The sequence below is a fragment of the Bombina bombina genome, chromosome 7, assembly GCF_027579735.1.
Source record: "Bombina bombina isolate aBomBom1 chromosome 7, aBomBom1.pri, whole genome shotgun sequence".
Classification (NCBI taxonomy): Eukaryota; Metazoa; Chordata; class Amphibia; order Anura; family Bombinatoridae; genus Bombina; species Bombina bombina.
The window spans coordinates 564,214,922-564,232,837 of NC_069505.1; positions in this window are offsets into that span (position 1 = coordinate 564,214,922).

The following is a 17,916-nucleotide window of genomic DNA, read 5'->3' on the forward strand; positions in this document are numbered from 1 at the left end:
ATTTCAAAGATGTCAGTCTGCTTACTTGGGCAAAAGGACAGTCCTCTGTTCAGTAGCGTGAGCTCACCGTCATCCAATGCGACTTGGGAGATGTTAACTACTGTCGGTTCCTCTGATATCCTCTGCCCCTCCAGTTGGATTTCCTTACCGGCATTTTTCTTTCGATGTTTTCTTCCTGCTCTCCGCTTGTATTGTCTCCGCTCGGACTCGTGGAGCTTGACGTCACATCTGTCGTCTCTCCTTCCGGATCACGTGAGCCTCTCTTGTGCTGCTGGTTGGTTCCTCGTCTACCTTTGGTTTGTTTACCCCGGTTGCCATGGGGACTCTGTCGCCATCTGTAAACCCAACCATGTGAGTAATCTTGCTCGTCTCTTAAAAACTTGGTCCGTTTTCTCTCTTTTAACTCCTTCTGCAGGCGATCCATCTTTTCATCCGTTTGTTGTATCAGACTGTTGAAATCCTCCAAGGATCTCTGACTCGATAGTTCCTCTTTAATAGTTGCTAGTTCCACATCTTGTTTAGCAATTTCTTTTGTAAGGGATTCTACCGTGTGCACTATCAAATCGAATGAGCCCTTGTTGACAATTGCCTCAAATTTATTGCAATACTCTTTGTTATTTTTCAACAAAGTAGGGCAAGTGCTCATCCTTAATCCTCTTGGGATCCTTTTCACACGGTAATATTCCGCAAGCGTCGTTGCATGCAGGTCCCAGGCAGTATTTTTGTATCTCAATTTTTCATATTGTTTAGTGAGTTCATCAATGGGGTTAGCTGTAAGGAAGTCCCTAAATCCCCTGGTCAGAGTAGTAATTCAGACGGCATCCACCTCTGAGTATGCAAACATATTCCCTCCAACAGGAGTTTTGTCAGTAAGATCCATCTTTCATTAATTTCTTTAATTCCAGCTGCACGTTCCTATGGCAGTAACAATCAATCCAAGTGAAGTGTGGAACAGCTGCCAGATCAAAATGTGCTCGTGAAGACAGTGGAAATCTGCCAATTCCACAAGTATAAACACACATGAAGATGTCCACAGCACAAATAATATAAAAGGTGTCTTTTTATTGACAAAAATGAGCAACGTTTCATGACTGCTGTCACTTAATCATGCTATACACAAAATACTCAGTGATGCTTCTTTTAAACAGTTTGGCTTGGCACCAATAACTTCTATCCTTGAGCGTCACCTAGTGTAACAAATATATAACTGTCTATCACTACACTTTCTTTACAAAATTTATTATACTTAATTTTTCAAAACATAATTTTTTTATATACAATTTCTAAAAGCTAATAATTACATCACAATTTCATATGTCACCAGCATACTAACCCTGCACGAAGTACTACTATTAAGCCAATACCTCGATATTATTACATTTCTGTGACTACATATTTACCAAAATACTGACCACTCAAAGTCCCTATTCATGCCATTTGGGACCAATGTCCCCAATTTATAAATCCAATACATCTCTTTTTGTTTAAGTAATTTCTCCTAGTCACCTCCCTTACTTTGTGGGCCCACATAATCAATTACTTGCCACCTGAGTTGGCTAATACTATGGCCTTTTTCTAAAAAATGGTGGGATACCGGTGCCTCCCTGTCCCCGCATCTAATATTGGAGCGATGTTGACTGAGTCTATCCTTAGCTTTTCTTACCGTTTCTCCAATATAGATGAGGGAACATGGGCATTTAATCAGATAAACTGCATAAGTTGTATAGCAAGTGAATTTTTTTTCTAATAGCCAGTTTTTGTCCACTCCTAGGGTTGAAAAACTCTTTTCCTCTTATTATTGAATTGCAACTAATGCATCCCAAGCAGGGATAACACCCTAAGTTCTTTTTACTTAAATAACCTTGCTGTTTCTGTTTAGATGGTCCTATATCAGACTTCACAAAATAGTTCCTTAAGTTTTTAACCCTTTTATAGGCTATAATGGGTTTATCTCTAAATTCCATTATTTGACTGTTACATCTCTGTAGTATATGCCCGTGTTTGTTTATTATTTTGGCTATTTGACTACAGTGTATACTATATTGTGAGGAAAAGACCATTCTCTTGCTGTTATTTTTATCTTTATTTTTAACCACTAGGTTTTGGCTGCATTTATCTAAAACGCTTTGTGGATAACTTCTATTACGAAATTTTTCTTGCATTTCTTAGGATCTCTTATTATAATTTTCTGTTACTATACGTTGAACCCTCATTAATTGGCTTTTAGGGAGTGATTCCACTAGATGGCGTGGATGGAAATTATGATACTGTAACAGTGTATTCCTATCAGTTTCCTTGGAGTATAAATCAAATTCCAATTTAGAATCTTTCTTGTACACTCTAGTATCCAAAAACATAATACTTTTCTTGCTGAAATTCAATGTAAACTCCAAATCTCTTACAGTAGAATTTAGGTCAGCAACAAATGTAATGAGGGAGTCCACGGGACCCCACCATACGCCAAAAATATCGTAACAAAGCGCCACCAGGCACCTCCATAGTCTTTAAACAGTTCATTCTCATAAACTATTTTTTCTTCTACCATAAATAAATTGGCATATGATGGGGCCACATTGGACCGCATGGCAGTCCCTCTTATCTGAATAAACCAATCATCCTGGAACATGAAATAATTCCAGTACAGAATCAGCCTCAACAATTCCTCAATAAATGTACATTGTTGTTGTGTATAACCTCTATCAACATGCAAAACTTTCTTAATAACACCTATACGTGTTTCATGTTTTATACATGTATAGAGGCTTTTAACATCTAAAGTATACATCAAAAAATGATCACTGGGTAAATACAGTTCTTTCACTTTTCTAAAAAAATCTCCTGTATCTTTAATATATGAACTGCACTTCATTACCTCAGGCTGCAACAATCTATCAATAAAAATAGATACATTAGAAAAAGCTGAATCCACACTGCATATTATGGGCCTACCTGGAGGAGCAGCAAGATTTTTGTGAATTTTTGGTATATTATAAAAAACTGGTGTCCGTGGTTCCTTATTATACAAATAGTCTTTTAATTTTGTATCTATCACTCCAATCTTTGCTGCTCTCTCCAGGCAGGCCAACAATTCTCTCTGTATTTTATACACTGGGTTTTGTGTCAATTTTTTGTAAGTCCCTGGAACATTAAGTTGTTGTTTAATTGCCTCTATGTAGTACTTCTTATCAAAAATAACTGATGCTCCCCCCTTGTCTGCCCCCTTCAAAATCACATTATCCAATTTATTTTTAAATGTTTGTATGGCTTTCTTTTCTACCTTACTTATATTGCTCTTTACCATTATACCATCCCTAGTGACCTGCTGCTGCCATTTACTTACATCCAAATTAACCAATTGTACAAATGTATTGATACTATCATTACAAATTACAGGCTTATAGTTACTTTTTTCCATAGACCTAGATTTTTCAAAGTCCATTCATTAGAGTCCTTATAAGGGGCGTTATTGTTGCCAACCTCGCCACCAAATTGTACCTTTAATTTTATATTTCGGTAAAATCTGTTTAAATCCTTATTAATTTCAAAGAAGTCAGTCTGCTTACTTGGGCAAAAGGACAGTCCTCTGTTCAGTAGCGTGAGCTCACCATCATCCAATGCAACTTGGGAGATGTTAACTACTGTCGGTTCCTCTGATATCCTCTGCCCCTCCGGTTGGATTTCCTTACCGGCATTTTTCTTTCGATGTTTTCTTCCTGCTCTCTGCTTGTATCGTCTCCGCTCGGACTTGTGGAGCTTGACGTCACATCCGTTGTCTCTCCTTCCAGATCACGTGAGCCTCTCTTGTGCTGCTAGTTGGTTCCTCGTCTACCTTTGGTTTGTTTACCCCGGTTGCCATGGGGACTCTGTCGCCATCTGTAAACCCAACCATGTGAGTAATATTGCTAGTCTCTTAAAAACTTGGTCCGTTTTCTCTCTTTTAACTCCTTCTGCAGGCGATCCATCTTTTCATCCGTTTGTTGTATCAGACTGTTGAAATCCTCCAAGGATATCTGACTCGATAGTTCCTCTTTAATAGTTGCTAGTTCCACATCTTGTTTAGCAATTTCTTTTGTAAGGGATTCTACCGTGTGCACTATCAAATCGAATGAGCACTTGTTGACAATTGCCTCAAATTTATCTCAATACTCTTTGTTATTTTTCAACAAAGTAGGGCAAGTGCTCATCCTTAATCCTCTTGGGATCCTTTTCACACGGTAATATTCCGCAAGCGTAGTTGAATGCAGGTCCCAGGCAGTATTTTTGTATCTCAATTTTTCATATTGTTTAGTGAGTTCGTCAATGGGGTTAGCTCTAAGGAAGTCCCTAGACCCCCTGGTCAGAGTAGTAATGTGGACGGCATCCACCTCTGAGACCGGGAGAAATTACTTAAACAAAAAGAGATGTATTGGATTTATAAATTGGGGACATTGGTCACAAATTGCATGAATAGGGACTTTGAGTGGTCAGTATTTTGGTAAATATGTAGTCACAGGAATGTAATAATATTGAGGTATTGGCTTAATAGTAGTACTTGGTGCAGGGTTAGTATGCTGGTGGCATATGAAATTGTGATGTAATTATTAGCTGTTAGAAATTGTATATAAAAAATTATGTTTTGAAAAATTAAGTATAATAAATTTTGTAAAGAAAGTGTAGTGATAGACAGTTATATATTTGTTACACTAGGTGGCGCTCAAGGATAGAAGTTATTGGCGCCAAGCCAAACAGTTTAAAAGAAGCATCACTGAGTATTTTGTGTATAGCATGATTAAGTGACAGCAGTCACGAAACGTTGCTCATTTTTGTCAATAAAAGACACCTTTTATATTATTTGTGCTGTGGACTTCTTCATGTGTGTTTATACTTGTGGAATTGGCAGATTTCCACTGTCTTCACAAGCACATTTTGATCTGGCAGCTGTTCCACACTTCACTTGGATTGATTGTTACTGCCATAGGAACGTGCAGCTGGAATTAAAGAAATTAATGAAAGATGGATCTTACTGACAAAACTCCTGATGGAGGGAATATGTTTACATACTCAGAAGTGGATGCCGTCCGCATTACTACTCTGACCAGGGGGTCTAGGGACTTCCTTAGAGCCAACCCCATTGATGAACTCACTAAACAATATGAAAAATTGAGATACAAAAATACTGCCTGGGACCTGCATGCAACGACGCTTGCAGAATATTACCGTGTGTAAAGGATCCCAAGAGGATTAAGGATGAGCACTTGCCCTACTTTGTTGAAAAATAACAAAGAGTATTGCGATAAATTTGAGGCAATTGTCAACAAGTGCTCATTCGATTTGATAGTGCACACGGTAGAATCCCTTACAAAAGAAATTGCTAAACAAGATGTGGAACTAGCAACTATTAAAGAGGAACTATCGAGTCAGATATCCTTGGAGGATTTCAACAGTCTGATACAACAAACGGATGAAAAGATGGATCGCCTGCAGAAGGAGTTAAAAGAGAGAAAACAGACCACGTTTTTAAGAGACGAGCAAGATTACTCACATGGTTGGGTTTACAGATGGCGACAGAGTCCCCATGGCAACCGGGGTAAACAAACCAAAGGTAGACGAGGAACCAACCAACAGCACAAGAGAGGCTCACGTGATCCGGAAGGAGAGACGACGGATGTGACGTCAAGCTCCACGAGTCCGAGCGGAGACGATACAAGCGGAGAGCAGGAAGAAAACATTGAAAGAAAAATGCCGGTAAGGAAATCCAACCGGAGGGGCAGAGGATATCAGAGGAACCGACAGTAGTTAACATCTCCCAAGTTGCATTGGATGACGGTGAGCTCATGCTACTGAACAGAGGACTGTCCTTTTGCCCAAGTAAGCAGACTGACTTCTTTGAAATTAATAAGGATTTAAACAGATTTTACCGAAATATCAAATTGAAGGTACAATTTGGTGGCGAAGTTGGCAACAATAACGCCACCTTATAAGGACTCTAATGAATGGACTTTGAAAAACCTAGGTCTATGGAAAAAAGTAACTATAAGCCTGTAATTTGTAATGATAGTATCAATACATTTGTACAATTGGTTAATTTGGATGTAAGTAAATTGCAGCAGCAGGTCACTAGGGATGGTATAATGGTAAAGAGCAATATAAGTAAGGTAGAAAAGAAAGCCATACAAACATTTAAAAATAAATTGGATAATGTGATTTTGAAGGGGGCCAACAAGGGGGGAGCATCAGTTATTTTAGATAAGAAGTACTACATAGAGGAAATTAAACAACAACTTAATGATCCAGGGACTTACAAAAAATTGACACAAAACCCAGTGTATAAAATACAGAGAGAACTGTTGGCCTGTCTGGAGAGAGCAGCAAAGATTGGAGTGATAGATACAAAATTAAAAGACTATTTGTATAATAAGGAACCACGGACACCAGTTTTTTATAATATACCAAAAATTCACAAAAATCTTGCTGCTCCTCCAGGTAGGCCCATAATATGCAGTGTGGATTCAGCTTTTTCTAATGTATCTATTTTTATTGATAGATTGTTGCAGCCTGAGGTAATGAAGTGCAGTTCATATATTAAAGATACAGGAGATTTTTTTAGAAAAGTGAAAGAACTGTATTTACCCAGTGATCATTTTTTGATGTATACTTTAGATGTTAAAAGCCTCTATACATGTATAAAACATGAAACACGTATAGGTGTTATTAAGAAAGTTTTGCATGTTGATAGAGGTTATACACAACAACAATGTACATTTATTGAGGAATTGTTGAGGCTGATTCTGTACTGGAATTATTTCATGTTTCAGGATGATTGGTTTATTCAGATAAGAGGGACTGCCATGCGGTCCAACGTGGCCCCATCATACGCCAATTTATTTATGGTAGAAGAAAAAATAGTTTATGAGAATGAACTGTTTAAAGACTATGGAGGTGCCTGGTGGTGCTTCATAGACGATATTTTTGGCTTATGGTGGGGTCCCGTGGACTCCCTCATTAAATTTGTTGCTGACCTAAATTCTACTGTAAGAGATTTGGAGTTTACATTGAATTTCAGCAAGGAAGTATTATGTTTTTGGATACTAGAGTGTACAAGAAAGATTTATACTCCAAGGAAACTGATAGGAATACACTGTTACAATATCATAGTTTCCATCCACGCCATCTTGTGGAATCACTCCCTAAAAGCCAATTAATGAGGGTTCAACGTATAGTAACAGAACCTGAAAATTATAATAAGAGATCCAAAGAAATGCAAGAAAAATTTCGGAATAGAGGTTATTCACAAAGCCAAAACCTAGTGGTTAAAAATAAAGATAAAAATAACAGGAAGAGAATGGTCTTTTCCTCACAATATAGTATACACGGTAGTCAAATAGCCAAAATAATAAACCCTGGCATATTCTACAGAGATTTAACAGTCAAATAATGGAATTTAGAGATAAACCCATAATAGCCTATAAAAGGGTTAAAAACTTAAGGGACTGTTTTGTGAAGTCTGATATAGGACCATCTAAACAGAAACAGCAAGGTTATTTAAGTAAAAAGAACTTAGGGTGTTATCCCTGCTTGGGATGCATTAGTTGCAATTCAATAATAAGAGGAAAAGAGTTTTTCCACCCTAGGAGTGGACACAAACTGGCTATTAGAAATTTTTTCACTTGCGATACAACTTATGAAGTTTATCTGATTAAATGCCCATGTTCCCTCATCTATATTGGAGAGACGGTAAGAAAAGTTAAGGATAGACTCAGTCAACATCGCTCCAATATTAGATGCGGGGACAGAGAGGCACCGGTATCCCACCATTTTTTAGAAAAAGGCCATAGTATTAGCCAACTCAGGTGGCAAGTAATTGATTATGTGGGCCCACAAAGAAAGGGAGGTGACCAGGAGAAATTACTTAAACAAAAAGAGAAGTATTGGATTTATAAATTGGGGACATTGGTCCCAAATGGCATGAACAGGGACTTTGAGTGGTCAGTATTTTGGTAAATATGTAGTCACAGGAATGTAATAATATTGAGGTATTGGCTTAATAGTAGTACTTGGTTCAGGGTTAGTATGCTGGTGGCATATGAAATTGTGATGTAATTATTAGCTGTTAGAAATTGTATATAAAAAATTATGTTTTGAAAAATTAAGTATAATAAATTTTGTAAAGAAAGTGTAGTGATAGACAGTTATATATTTGTTACACTAGGTGGCGCTCAAGGATAGAAGTTATTGGCGCCAAGCCAAACAGTTTAAAAGAAGCATCACTGAGTATTTTGTGTATAGCATGATTAAGTGACAGCAGTCATGAAACGTTGCTCATTTTTGTCAATAAAAAGACACCTTTTATATTATTTGTGCTGTGGATATCTTCATGTGTGTTTATACTTGTGGAATTGGCAGGTTTCCACTGTCTTCACGACCACATTTTGATCTGGCAGCTGTTCCACACTTCACTTGGCTTCCTTAAGACATAAGAAATATGCTGATCGCAGAAGGTGTAAGGCTCCTTTACTTCGTACTGGAGACAGGGTATTTTTATCCACTAGATTCATACATCTCAAACAACCTTGTACAAAGTTGGGTCCTAAGTACATAGGACCTTTTCGAATTGTTACCAAAGTTTGTTCTTCAGCATACCATCTGGCCTCACCCAAGACCCTCAAGATCCATCCTGTGTTTCATGTATCCCTACTCAAGCCAGACATCTGCAACCGGTACTCCATCAAGAGTAAACCACCTCCTCCACTTTCTGTAGAGGGTACTTCAGAGTTTGAGGTAAGTCAGATTCTGGATTCCAAGCTACGGGGCAATCGGTTGTACTACCTGGTCCATTGGAAGGGTTACCCTATCACTGAACGATCTTGGGAACCAGCCTCTCATGTTCATGCTCCTGCTCTTGTCAAGTCTTTTCACATGCAATACCCTGCCAAGCCTGGTCGGGTCCCCCGGAGGGGTCCTTGAGGAGGGGGCACTGTCATGCTCGGCTGCCGGGAAGCTTCGGTGGTCCTCCTTGAGTTCTTGATTGACAGGTTGTGCTCGGCTGTGCCATCCCCTCCTGCTGATGTCAGGACTTGGCTTCTTATTCCGGGCTTCCTGTTCCTTCGGTGCCCGTTTGTTTGTTCCTCTTCATGGCTCCTGTGAGTACTCTGTTTTGCTCCTTAACCCTCAAACTGCCTGATAACCTGTTGCCAAACTCTGCAAGTACTGACTACGCTGTGTTAACCCTCAAACTGCCTGACAACCTGTTGCCAAACTCTGCAAGTACTGACTACGCTGTGTTAACCCTCAAACTGCCTGATAACCTGTTGTCAAACTCTGCAAGTACTGACTACGCTGTGTTAACCCTCAAACTGCCTGACAACCTGTTGCCAAACTCTGCAAGTACTGACTATGCTGTGTTAACCCTTAAACTACCTGATAATCTGTTGCCAGACTCTGCAAGTACTGACTATGCTGTGTTTAACCCTCAAACTACCTGATAACCTGTTGCCAAACTCTGCATTACTGACTTTGCTGTGTTTAACCCTCAGACTGCCTGATAACAAGTTGCTAAACTCCGCATTAGTGACCATGCTGGTGATTAACCCTCAAATTGCCTGTTTTCAAGTTACTAACTCCTGCATTATTAACGGTTTATTGTTTAACCCTCCTTCTGTCTGAGTATAAGTTGTCTTTCCCTGCAACCCTGGTACTGTGGAGGACTATTCCTGAAACTGCCTGTATACAGTTCCCTATTCAGAAGTCTATCCAGCTGATATCTAGAATTCCATTACTCTTCCCAGAGGACTCAGACCAACACTGCTCCATATCGTGAGTACCTTATTTTATAGAAGTTGTCGTGGGGTCACGTCCTGGATTAAACTCAGAGTGCAAGGGTGTTGTTTAAGTTCACCCTAGCATTTGGGTCTTCTTCTGGACATTACCTAACCTGACAGGCAGGAAGCAAGAAGTTTGGATTTTCTGACCTCCGTCAGGAAAATCTTCATAGATAGGGGATCTATTATTGTCCCTAGGAAACACACTTTGGTAGATGGAATTAGAGAACTATTTTCCAAATTCACCTTCCACCCGTGGAAACATAGAAAAGACAACAGGATCTCTGTATGAGATTGAGCTAGTTGAAAAGATGACACCTGAACCAAGATGTCATCTAGATAAGGTGCCACAGCAATTTGCTGGGATCTGATCACTGCCAATAGTGCCCCCAGAACCTTTGTGAATATTTTTGGAGCTGTGGCCAGACCAAACGGAATAGCTACAAACTGGAAATGCTTGTCCAGAAAAGCAAACCTCAGAAACTGATGGTGTTCCCTGTGAATGGGAACATGAAGGTAAGCGTCCTTCAGGTCTATGGTCATCATAAACTGACCTTCCTGAACCAAAGGAAGAATGGAACGAATTGTTTCCATCTTGAAGGACGGAACCCTGAGAAATTTGTTGAGACACTTGAGGTCTAGGATAGGACGAAAAGTTCCCACCTTTTTGGGAACCACAAATAGATTTGAATAAAATCCTAGACCTTGTTCTCTTAGAGGGACTGGAACAATAACTCCCAGAGAGTATAGGTACTTTACATAGTTTAAGAAGGCCTCCTTCTTTATTTGGTTTGAGGATAGTTTTGACAGGAGAAATTTGCCCCTTGCAGGGCAAGACTTGAATCCCATTCTGTAACCCTGGTATACTATGTCCACAGCCCAAGAATCTGGAACATTGCATATTCAGGCTTGACGAAAAAGAGAAATCCTGCCCCCCACCTGATCCACACTTGAATCGGGGGGCAGAACCTTCGTGCTGATTTAGAGTCAGCAGAAGGCTTCTTGTTTTGCTTTCCCTTGTTCCAGGGCTGGCTGGATTTCCAGCAAAAGTTAATGTGAAAGATACTAACACTCTCAGGCTCTGTAGCTGACCCAGAACATTAGCGAATCTCCAAAACGCTAATGTGAGAAAACATGGAAAAAAGGTGCAGGGTAGCGCTAATGAAAGCACAGAGCTCAAATTGTATATGGTATATCTATACTAATATGGTGATGTATAAAAAATATGTCTAAAAAAGATAATGACTATGTGAATCTTTAAAAATTTATTATACAATAATCGTATAATCATATAACAATAGTGCCGGCACTGATTAAAACAGTATAGTAAAAGGACATAAACATAAAATACATAAACAATGGGTGTTGATTTCAAGTAATATTGGCAAGGATAAAAATGGCAAGAGAAAAAGTTAGCTTGCTAAGTATTTGGCAGCCTAAACTTCAAATGTGTCCGTATTGGATAATTCACAACTGTTCTCATATAGGGCACATTAAATTACCGTCTCTGCTATGTGTGGAGTTGTCCGTTGTTTTTATTAAGTCCCGTGACTTTGTGCAGAGTGATTCTCCTGGTGTAAGTAGAGCAAGTATTAGTGTAGAGAGCACGCTGGTAATTGTAATCCTTCAGTGCTTGCTGTGAGTGATCCTGTAGCGTCCTAGGGTAATGGCCACAGTGGCAGGTGTAAGGGTAGGTCCTGGGACCGAAGGTATTAGCTGGTTTCTGATGCTTTGTTTGACAGCTGTACCAAACGAGTCCTATTACCCTTGCAGTATCAGAGTCGGGAGTGTGCTTCAAACCCCAGATGTATTGCGGTAATCATAAGGTGGACACAAGCGGTAGGCAGATCATGGGCCGGTTAATTAAGCATATATCAGCCTCTGTGTATTGTGAGAGGGATATTGCACCGTACCTACTGTAACCACTTGAATCAGAGTAGAAGTTATATGCAGACGAGCAAATCTACGCGTTTCAGCCCGATAGGCCTTTATCAAGATGCTCGTTCTGTGTTAATCCAGGTTTAAATGTCTATAAGATCCTCCTTATTGGTTGGGAAGTACCCTCCTTGGTGGGTGTGTTTCCAATTGAATTAGCAGGTGTGTTTGATGTCATTCAAGATTTGGGAGTTTGTTTTCCAATTTGTATGGGAAAAAACTTTTTCTCTTTTTAGACACATTCGTTACAAACCTTGCAATAAATTGTATGTACATATGTACAGGGAGTCACAATTAAATATGAAGCATAAATGTAAAGTGTACAGATATTCCATATCTATCTCTCATAGGTGTAATATGTATGAACTTAGAAAATCGTTCTTAAAAAAAAAAAAAAAAAAATGATCTATGTGATGCCGTATTTTTGCTATGTTGCATGTAATCGTGATATTAATATATAACCTAGGAAAATGACAGCAGAAATTTAAGAGAAAATGAAGAGTTCACTTTGACATATCAAATGAGAAACAATGTTTCGAAATATGTGAATGCAGAACAATTTTTTGGTATGGGAGTACTTTTGTTGAATAAATGAATTTAAAGGAGTTAATAATATAAGGAAAAAAAGTTAATAATAATAATAATAATAATATAGAATGCTACGTTAAATTGAAATATTAGTTTAAATTTGTATGATGTTTATTTAGATAATATTGGACTATGTAGTAGCTCATATAAACATCAAGTACTTTGATATTAATCAAATGGATTTTTTTGTACTAGATGTTAATTGCATTTGCTTAACTGACTTGTATATGTTACGAAGGAATGTGGGAATAAATAAGTAAATGTGAGATTAGATGCAATATTTAGAAAGCTTATCAGCATTATATGTAGTGACTATTCTAAGTTACCTATTGCTACTTTAACTTACTTTGAAGATATATATCAGTCATAAAAAAGTGTGAATATGGAAAAAAGGCGAGCTCATAGCGGTTTTTTCAAAAAACTCTAAAGAATTCCCTGAAAGCTTTTAAAAGGTATTCAGTATTGTTTTTAATGAAACATATGCTAATATACTTGGATAGAGTGTACATATTAGTGTTATGTGAAGTTTTATGATCTTAAAGGGAAATTATTTTGTGCATAGAAGAGAATTTTTTTGTGTAATCATATATTTAAAAATGGAAGTGAATTAGTTAGAAGGAATTTTTAAACTTAATATACGGTGCCAAGATGTTGGAAATTACTCCTTGAGTTTTTGTTTATGAGTTTTTATATAAGTGAATTTAGATCCAGCTCTGAATTTAAACCGTGAGGGTGTAAGGTATTATAGTGGAATATTAGTTCTGCTTCTTTTCTCATAAGTAGTTTGTTCATGTTGCCGCCCCTCTTATTAATTGTCAGCTTTTTTATGCCCCAGAATTTAAAATGTTTAAGGTTTCCCTGATGTATCTCTTTAAAATGTGAATATAATTTGGTGTCTGAGGCTCCATGTTCAATTTTTAGAAGATGTTCACGTATTCTATCTTTGAGCATTCTACTTGTTTGTCCGAAGTAGGAAAGTGAACAGGAACATTGTATACAATATACAATGTTTCTATCTGTACATCTAATGACTTCTTTGATTTTAGTTGAATATTTGGTAGTGGGGGATTTTAGTTCTTTGAGTTTGGTGCTGTATTGACAAGATTTACAAGATATGCAAGGGTAATATCCACTTAATTCTTTACCTAAAAGATCTCTATCATGTGCTTGTTTACCCCTTTTAAATTCACTTGGTGAGAGTATCATTTTAAGGTTCCTAGCTTTTCTAAAAATAATATCTGGTCGATTTTTGAGGTTGTGGCCTAGAATTTGATCTTGTTTGAGTAAATTCCAATGTTTCTTTAGGATTTTCTTAATTTCTAGATGTTGTGAACTGTAATCTGTTATAAATGGTATGAAAAGATCTTCTGAATTGTTGTTCATATTGACATTTCTTTTATGATTTTTATTTTTGTTTTTTAGTAATGTCTCTCTATCTATGGTGGCTACCTCATTCATTGTTTTTTTGATACTGAGCGGGTTATATCCTTTCTCTATAAATCTAGTAGTTAATATTTCTGATTGAAGATTATAATTTTCTAATGAGGAACAGTTTTTTTTAATCCTCATAAACTGACTTTTGGGTATGTTTGATTTCCATTGTGTTAAATGGCAGCTTTCAAAGTGTATGTAATTGTTGGCGTCAATATCTTTAAAATATGTTTTAGTATGGATTTGGTTATTAACTATTTCGATTTCTATATCTAGGAAATGCATCTTTCTGCAACTGTATTCGTGGGTGAAAGTAATACCCATATTATTATTGTTTATATCAGTCATAAAGGTATCTAATAGCTCTATATCACCCTTCCATATCAAAAATATATCGTCAATGTATCTGCAATAGTGCACGAGGTTCGCCCCCCATGGGCCATCATAGATGTATGTTTTTTCAAATGAGCCCATGAATAGATTGGCATAACTGGGGGCGAACCTCGTGCCCATCGCAGTCCCTTTTATTTGGAGGAACAATTCATCATTAAATAAGAAACAGTTATTTGATAGAATAAACTTAATGCATTCAATTATAAATTTATTTTGTAATGATGGGAGTTCATTATCTCTATCTAGAAAAGTTTTGACTGCTGTAAGTCCCAGTTCATGTTGGATATTTGTGTAAAGTGAATTCACATCACATGTGACTAGAGTATAGTTATCTTGCCAGGTTAGATTTTTGATAGAATTCAGAAAATGTGTTGAATCTTTGAGGTATGATTGTAAATTTATGACATATTGCTGTAAATAAAAATCAATGTATTGTGATAAATTACTAGTGAGTGATTCAATCCCTGATATTATTGGGCGACCTGGTGGTTTTGTCCGGTGTTTGTGTATTTTTGGTAAGAAATAAAATGTTGGAGTCTTAGGGTGAGTTATAGTAAGAAAGACTAATTCTGATTGGTTGATAATCCCTTCTTTTTTAGCATTTTGTAAAAGGACATCTAGTTGTCGTATCTGTTTGGGGAGCGGGTTTATAGATAATTTTTTATAAGTTTCCATATCATTGAGCAATCTGTGAGATTCTTCTATGTAGTAACTAGTATCCATGACTACAATCCCTCCCCCCTTATCTGCCGGCTTAATTATTATTTCCTTTATGTTTTTAAGTTCTTCTAGTATTTCAAATTCTTTTTTTGTGAGGTTATTTTTCATTGGCTTAGTCAAATCTAATGATGTGAGATCTTTCTTAATATTCTGTTCAAATAATTTGATATGTTCACTTTTCTCATTGATTGGGTAGAAGTCTGACTTAGGTTTATAATTCGTATGTATGTAACTGTTATTATCAGATTGTTGTTGATATTGTATTGGATTCTTAAGGAAATATCTTTTAAGTGTCAGCTTACGTATGTATTGATTTATGTTGATTAGCGTTTCAAATTTATTCATTTTGCACGATGGTGCAAAAGTGAGGCCCTTATTGAGGACCTCTTCTTGTTTCTCATTTAATTTTATTTTACTCAAATTGAAAATCCCTGATCTTATTGGTATTGTCTTTTTGCTGTTTTGTTTTGTGTGTCTTCCCCCTCTTCTGCCTCTAGTCTTCTTTTGTTTTGTGGGATTCTTTGTGGTTTTGCTGGTTCTTGGCATTCTTTTGAGGGCCCCGCTTTCACGGGGGAGTGCCCTAAAAAAGATGCTCCCTCAGATTTATTTCCTTGGTTTTCGTAATTTCTACTCAAGAATGTTCTGTCTCTATTTGGTGTTACTTGTAGGGGTTCGAATCTGTTTTTTACAGGGATTCTCCAATTTTGGTTATAGTGGTTATAGTGGTTATAGTCCCTGTAGTGTGGTAAGTCATTGTAGTTTCTTCTATTTTGTATTGGTTGTGATTCATAATTGTAATTATCTCTTTTATTATAGTTGTTCTTGTATTGGTAGTTGGATCTATAGTGTCCATAGTTGTCGTTTTTAAAATTTTGTTTATAAGGTCTTATCTGATGTTCTGTGTGTGTAAATCTGTCGTAATAGTTGTGATGAAAGTTATGTTTAGATCTGTCTTCATTCAGATACTGTGGTTCTTGGTTCCTATCATATGTGTCCCTATATGTTCCCTGATTTCTATTCCAATTAGTCCTTCTATTGGGGGTGTAAATGTGTGGTGCACTCCTTGCAGTGTAGTTAGTTTTTTCTTTCCAATTGTGTTGATTAGTGTTTGTTCCTGTTTTATTCCCATCGTGATAAGTCTGTCTTGTATTTTGCTTATCTAACTTTTTATTCTGTGGAGTTTGTAATTGGTTGTGTATTTTGGAAGAATTTTTACTAAAAATAGTAGAGAGATCTTTTTTATGGGTAATTAGTAAGTTATCTGTTGTAGTGTCACTGTGTTCTTCATTGTGGGTACTATTCTCTTCTACCCCTTTGTAATCTTCAGTGTCTCTGTTGAATTTTGAATTTTTTTGTATAATTATATTCTCCTTCTGTTCTGAAAGTTTGTTTATGATATCTAGTTGTATTTGTTTATATTCTTCAGTGATATCTGAGTTATTAAGTGTATTTTTTAACGTATCTATCTCATTTTTGGTATCTATGAGATGAATCTGTCTTGCTTTAATAATTATTTTCATGAGTCCTAAAGATGCTGTTTCTAAGGTTTCGAACCATTCGCTGGATAATGTGTCTGGTAGGATGAATGTACAGCTCTTTTTGAGTCTTAGACCCCTCGGTACCATGTTTAAATTTATATAATTTTGTATATATTTTATCTCCAGTGTGTGTTTAATTTCTTTAAGGAGTAAATTTTCAAGGTCAGAAAAAATTTCATCTAAGTTTGATTCAGTGTGACCACAGTATCTGAATGAAGACAGATCTAAACATAACTTTCATCACAACTATTACGACAGATTTACACACACAGAACATCAGATAAGACCTTATAAACAAAATTTTAAAAACGACAACTATGGACACTATAGATCCAACTACCAATACAAGAACAACTATAATAAAAGAGATAATTACAATTATGAATCACAACCAATACAAAATAGAAGAAACTACAATGACTTACCACACTACAGGGACTATAACCACTATAACCACTATAACCAAAATTGGAGAATCCCTGTAAAAAACAGATTCGAACCCCTACAAGTAACACCAAATAGAGACAGAACATTCTTGAGTAGAAATTACGAAAACCAAGGAAATAAATCTGAGGGAGCATCTTTTTTAGGGCACTCCCCCGTGAAAGCGGGGCCCTCAAAAGAATGCCAAGAACCAGCAAAACCACAAAGAATCCCACAAAACAAAAGAAGACTAGAGGCAGAAGAGGGGGAAGACACACAAAACAAAACAGCAAAAAGACAATACCAATAAGATCAGGGATTTTCAATTTGAGTAAAATAAAATTAAATGAGAAACAAGAAGAGGTCCTCAATAAGGGCCTCACTTTTGCACCATCGTGCAAAATGAATAAATTTGAAACGCTAATCAACATAAATCAATACATACGTAAGCTGACACTTAAAAGATATTTCCTTAAGAATCCAATACAATATCAACAACAATCTGATAATAACAGTTACATACATACGAATTATAAACCTAAGTCAGACTTCTACCCAATCAATGAGAAAAGTGAACATATCAAATTATTTGAACAGAATATTAAGAAAGATCTCACATCATTAGATTTGACTAAGCCAATGAAAAATAACCTCACAAAAAAAGAATTTGAAATACTAGAAGAACTTAAAAACATAAAGGAAATAATAATTAAGCCGGCAGATAAGGGGGGAGGGATTGTAGTCATGGATACTAGTTACTACATAGAAGAATCTCACAGATTGCTCAATGATATGGAAACTTATAAAAAATTATCTATAAACCCGCTCCCCAAACAGATACGACAACTAGATGTCCTTTTACAAAATGCTAAAAAAGAAGGGATTATCAACCAATCAGAATTAGTCTTTCTTACTATAACTCACCCTAAGACTCCAACATTTTATTTCTTACCAAAAATACACAAACACCGGACAAAACCACCAGGTCGCCCAATAATATCAGGGATTGAATCACTCACTAGTAATTTATCACAATACATTGATTTTTATTTACAGCAATATGTCATAAATTTACAATCATACCTCAAAGA